Genomic DNA, 6,572 nt, shown 5'->3' on the forward strand with positions numbered 1-6,572 from the left:
CGATTTTTTAATACGATTTTATTGATATTATGCCATATTTGTGATTTTTGGTATTGTATTTTATTGTGTGTATTTTTTGATGCAGTATTAAATATTGACAGCTCCGATTACATTGTCAGCTCCATGATTTTTTGAGGTGCTTGCCCACCAGCAGTATTGCATTTATTTGTATCCATTGAATAGGGTGATTCAATTCCTGGGTTTTAGCACCTATCCAGAGTCATAGGGGGTGAGCCACCCTATTAGTTTAATTTATTATCCAGATTTACTAATGTCTTTGCATGGACTCTGTCTACAACTTGGCACAGAATTGGTTCAATTTTGGTGCAATTTGGCCCAACTAGGGTTTTTACACTTTTTTGAATAGAAACATAGAATGTGTCGGCAGATAAGAACCATTTGGCCCATCTAGTCTGCCCAATATACTGAATACTATGAATAGCCCCTGGCCCTATCTTATATGAAGGATGGCCTTATGCCTATCCCATGCATGCTTAAACTCCTCCACTGTATTTGCAGCTACCACTTCTGCAGGAAGGCTATTCCATGCATCCACTACTCTCTCAGTAAAATAATAGTTCCTGATATTACTTTTAAAGCTTTGCCCCTCTAATTTAAAACTATGTCCTCTTGTGGTAGTTTTTCTTCTTTTAAATATTCTCTCCTCTTTTACCTTGTTGATTCCCTTTATGTATTTAAAAGTTTCTATCATATCCCCTCTGTCTCGTCTTTCTTCCAAAAAAGAGACAGGCTTAGTAACGGGGCATGGCTTAACATGAAATGGGCTTGGCTTATTCACCATTTTGCACTAAAATTGTGACACAATTCAGCCGTAAAATTTTATATCAAAATAAGCCAACCAATAGTACAGATTTAGACAACATTATCTTTCCTTGCACCACATTTATCATCCAGTCTAAGCTCCTGTGATAAATCTGGTGCAGGTGTAAGCATCATCTACAGGATTACTTAATCTACCCCTTAATCTACCCCTATCTGCATTTAGACATATAGGGGGAGATTTGTCAATGCTTTAGTGACACTTTTGTGCTGTTAAAAAGTCATTAATTATGGAGCCTTCATGGCCTACTATATTTACTATGATTTACGCAAGAAAATGGTATTATGTAAGTTATAGCTGAAGTCTGTGCTATCCCCTAGCTGGATCTGAGTTTCTGGCACATGGAGAGCCAGAGATGTACCTAATTTATTACAAGGAATTTCACAAGGGATCAAGACTGGCATATGGTAACACAAGTCTTGATAAATCTCTACCATTGTCTCAGTTAGCTGTCTACAGTTGCAAGAAAAAGTATGTGAACCCTTTGGAATTATATAGATTTCTGCACGAATTGGTCATAAAATGTGATCTAATCTTCATCTAAGTCACAACAATAGACAATCACAGTCTGCTTAAACTAATAACACACAAAGAATTAAATGTTACCATGTTTTTTATTGAACACACCATGTAAACATTCACAGTGCAGGTGGAAAAAGTATGTGAACCCCTAGACTAATGACCTCTCCAACAGCTAATTGGAGTGAAGGGTCAGCCAACTGGAGTCCAATCAATGAGATGAGATTGGAGGTGTTGGCTACAGCTGCCCTGCCCTATAAAAAACACACCAGTTCTGGGTTTGCTTTTCACAAGAAGCATTGCCTGATGTGAATGATGCCTCGCACAAAAGAGCTCTCAGAAGGCTTACAATTAAGAATTGTTGACTTGCATAAAGCTGGAAAGGGTTATAAAAGTATCTCCAAAAGCCTTGCTGTTCACCAGTCCACAGTAAGACAAATTGTCTATAAATGAAGAAAGTTCAGCACTGCTGCTACTCTCCCTAGGAGTGGCTGTCCTGTAAAGATGACTGCAAGAGCACAGCGCAGACTGCTCAATGAGGTGAAGAAGAATCCTAGAGTGTCAGCTAAAGACTTACAAAAGTCTCTGGCATATGCTAACATCTATGTAAGCGAATCTACGATACGTAAAACACTAAACAAGAATGGATTTCATGGGAGGATATCACAGAGGAAGCCACTGCTGTCCCAAAAAAACATTGCTGCACGTTTACAGTTTGCACAAGAGCACCTGGATGTTCCACAGCAGTACTGGCAAAATATTCTGTGCACAGATCAAACCAAAGTTGAGTTGTTTGGAAGAAACACACAACACTATGTGTGGAGGAAAATAGGCACAGGCACACCAACATCAAAACCTCATCCCAACTGTGAAGTATGGTGGTGGGGGCATCATGGTTTGGGGCTGCTTTGCTGCGTCAGGGCCTAGACGGATTGCTATCATCGAAGGAAAAATGAATTCCCAAGTTTATCAAGACATTTTGCAGATGAACTTAAGGCCATCTGTCCACCAGCTGAAGCTCAACAGAAGATGGGTGTTGCAACAGGACAAAGACCCAAAGAATAGAAGTAAATCAACAACAGAATGGCTTAAACAGAAGAAAATACACCTTCTGGAGTGGCCCAGAGTCCTGACCTCAACCCGATTGAGATGCTGTGGCATGACCTCAAGAAAGCGATTCACACCAGACATCCCAAGAATATTGCTGAACTGAAACAGTTCTGTAAAGAGGAATGGTCAAGAATTACTCCTGACCGTTGTGCACATCTGATCTGCAACTACAGGAAACGTTTGGTTGAAGTTATTGCTGCCAAAGGAGGTTCAACCAGTTATTAAATCCAAGGGTTCACATACTTTTTCCACCTGCACTGTGAATGTTTACATGGTGTGTTCAATAAAAACATGGTAACATTTAATTCTTTGTGTGTTATTAGTTTAAGTAGACTGTGATTGTTTATTGTTGTGACTTAGATGAAGATCAGATCACATTTTATGACCAATTTGTGAAGAAATCCATATCATTCCAAAGGGTTCACATACTTTTTCTTGCAAATGTATAAGGGTAAAAGGGTTGACTGGGCTTGGTAGTAAAAGGTAGGAGCAGTAGCCACCAAAAAAGGCTGGAACATCTAAGTAGTAGAGAATAAGATGCGTAGAAGTGATGCAGAGGGAAGGAACATGATTGAAAGTGGTAAAGCACTAAGGCTACTTTTACACTAGCATTGTCAATAGGGACAAAACTTAACTGAACAGAACGGAATGCTCCAAAATGCATTCCATTGACAAACCGGAGAGCAAACCGCAGCATGCTGCAGTTTGCTTTCTGTCCTGGGATGTGGAGCAAGACGGATCCGTCATGACCCACAATGCAAATCAATGGGGACTGATCTGTTTTCTCTGACACAATCTGACACAATAAAAAACAGATCCGTCTCCCATTGACTTTTAATAGAGTTCATGACAGATTCGGTATGTTAACGATAATACAACCGGACCCGTTCATAATGAATGCAGATGGTTGTATTATCAGTAACAGAAGTGTTTTTGCTGAACACTGTCGGATTCAGCAAAAATGCTTGTGTGAAAGTAGCCTAAGACACTGGGAAGATATGGCAGGGAAGGAGTAAGAAATAAGTATAAATATAGCAGTAGGATCTGCACTGTACAGAAGCAACATAATGAAGATGGAGAAATAATAGGTAATAAAAGGATAAAGGGAAGATTGGGGAGAAAAGTACCATAAAATAATACTTACCTGATCCATTTTACCACGAGGGGCCGGCCGCAGCCATATTGTCTGAAGATCTCGCACAAAATCCCATGAGGGGTGAGGTATGACATCACCACGCCGGGCGGCATGATGATGTCATCATGGGCCGTGCGAGATTTCGCACCAGATCTTCAAGCAAGATGGTGGCGGCTGGCTCGTCGCAAGCAATTTTAAAAAAAATATTTGGCGAAGCAGCCGAAATCGATTTTTTATTTAGAATTCGCTCATCTCTACTTGTGATGTAGTGCTGATGACTAGAGGAGCATCCTGATGAAGAGTCATTATGTAATAGGTAATAAAGAAAATATAGTGGAGAGGGAAAAAGAAAGTGTGAACCATGATATAACAAGGTCTGCCCATAGAAGGGTACTTTCACAGTAGCGTTATTCTTATAAAGGGTCTCAATACCGGAAAAAAAAACGCATCAGTTTTGTCCTAATGCATTCTGAATGGAAAGCAATCCGTTCAGTATGCATCAGGATGTCTTCCGTTCCGTACCTTGTACGGCATTTGACAGGACAAAACAACGCTAGTGTGAAAGTACTCTTAGATCTTCTGGTTCTTATAAATAGCACCTCCTTCTACATGCAGTCTACACCCATACATCCCTGTCTGGCCATGTGACGTGATGGGCGGGCCCCGTCTGGTCTCTGGAGTTGGGTGGCGCGCCTCTATGATGTCACGCCTTGCAACACTGGGCGTATGCGCTAATCAATTGCCGGCTGTGGACCACACTATTTAAAGACGGACACTGTTTGTTATCTTTACCTCCTGACGAAGCCTTTCTCTGCGAAACGCGCGTCGGGTGCAGCTCTGGTCACAGTCCTTGGGTTCCAGCATACCATGGGTAACTTATGTTTTGTTCCATGCTTGGTTAGTTAGTTATTTTAGTGTTCCTGCTTACACATAGCACTCTTGCCTTGCCTTACTTGTGATACATTTGGCTATCTGTATTCCCCAGATGGCCATTTTTGTTACCTAGGGTGGGCAGGTCTGCTGCCACATATTTACCCTTTACTAGCATGCAGCATACTTATGTTTATAGGTCACTTTGGGCGAACTTACCGTTTTCCCATCTTTATGCGGCTTTATACCCAGGGTCTGTGACCCCCCCCTTCCTTGTTAGTCAGGTATATGTGAGGGTGGTTGCTTATGGCTACACGGGGCGTCCCACCCTCCTTTACCTTGTGCCTTTGTGTCATATTTATATTATTTAATTGTGTTTCAATAAACTACATATATATTTTATATGTGTGTTCTCTCATTCTTATGGGGTTATTGGTGCTTTTTTCGTTGGTTGGCTCGCTATAAGATTAATATTCTCCTTATATTATGATTATGTTGAATTTTATCTTTTTATTAGTGTAGCCTATTCCTACAGAAGGACACACATTTTATTACGAGCCTCTGCAGTTACAGTTTATTCAATGAATTGTTTGGAAATGCTGCCATCTGCTGGATGTTATGAGGAAATGCCAATTATACGTAAGGATTAGTTTTAGTATTTGCTTTTTTTACATAGTCATATACGTAGCTATCAAGTTTTTATATGAATGGAAGCTACTGGACTTCAGGTTTGTCTTTTTTAAGCTAAGTCACATGATGCTAAATTACCAATAGCCGTTTTCTAAACCTTCCCAACCATGGATTGAGTTAATTTTTGGAGCATACATCTGATACATTTCTTGGCCAGGTGGGGGAATGCGAGCCATTGAGATAACTTTCAGCATCTGGTACGCTGCAATAGCAATTTTTTTAATACATTTGTATTTAATAGACAATATAGAGTAAAAAGTTAAATAGAAAAAATCATACTAAAATAAAAAGAACAGAAGGAAAATAAGTTATCACAACACTTTTTTTGATATTTTTTTTATTAAAAAAATGTTTTATTAAAAGATAGTCATTACAATGAGTTTTAGTAACATAGGTAAGTACACATACTTGTGGGGCCAGACACTATCACTGCATAAAGTTCCTGAATGATTCCCAGGACTATTAATGATCGCGAATATTCTAATCACAAATTTTTATCGTGAATATTGACACTTCGAGAATTCGCGAATATCTAGAATATAGTGCTATAGTCTTCGTAATCGCGAAGCCCAATGCCACAGAAGGCTTTGGGTTTATATAGGACCAAAGAGGCTAAGCAAGATTTTTTCCTCACATATTTTTCATCAAAGTCAGATAGTAGGATTTTGGGACCGGAATTGGCAGACCTTGTTGTAAATAGCTCAGCCTCGGAAAGACAAGAGAGGAGACCAGATTGTTCTGCCTAAACCAACATTGGGAAATATAGCTTATGTAGTTGTTCCTGCATAGATTGTAACAGAGGGAGATAGTTGAGATGAAAGAGCTTCTGGAGGTTAGAGCTCACCTTGAGGGGGCATCCCAATTAAAGGGTGATTGGACAGGTTAAGTCACGTTTAACTGAGAGGCATAGTCCAATACTTAAGATGTGGGACTTTTTCATATTAATCTTAAAATTATAAAGGGGACAAAATGTTCTAGTAAATCATAAATATAGGGAATTGATTCTTCTGGGTTGGATGTCATAATTAAAAGATCTTCTGTGAAAGTGGATACTTTGTGTTCTTGCGTACCCAGATAAAAGCCCTGTATTTTGCTATCTTTTCGGAAAGCTTGGTTCCATGATTAACTCAAGGACCAACTGAAGAGAGGGGACACCCCTGTCTAATGCCATTTCTAATAGGAAAAGAAGGAGAGAGGATATCTGTCATGCTCCCTAAGGTGACTGATCTCAGGAAATCAAGGAGATTGGCTGAGCATGGAGGAATCTAACAGCCTCCTTGATTTCTCTTGATTCAGTGTTGAAAGGATTAATGACCACTTCCCTTTTCTCAGCTGTTGCTCAGTGGTCATCACTTCTACCCTTTACAGTCTGACCCCACCTTTCTGACTATGCGGTAGATAGCTTCA

This window comes from Bufo gargarizans, chromosome 8 (assembly GCF_014858855.1).
Source record: "Bufo gargarizans isolate SCDJY-AF-19 chromosome 8, ASM1485885v1, whole genome shotgun sequence".
NCBI classification, from domain to species: Eukaryota; Metazoa; Chordata; class Amphibia; order Anura; family Bufonidae; genus Bufo; species Bufo gargarizans.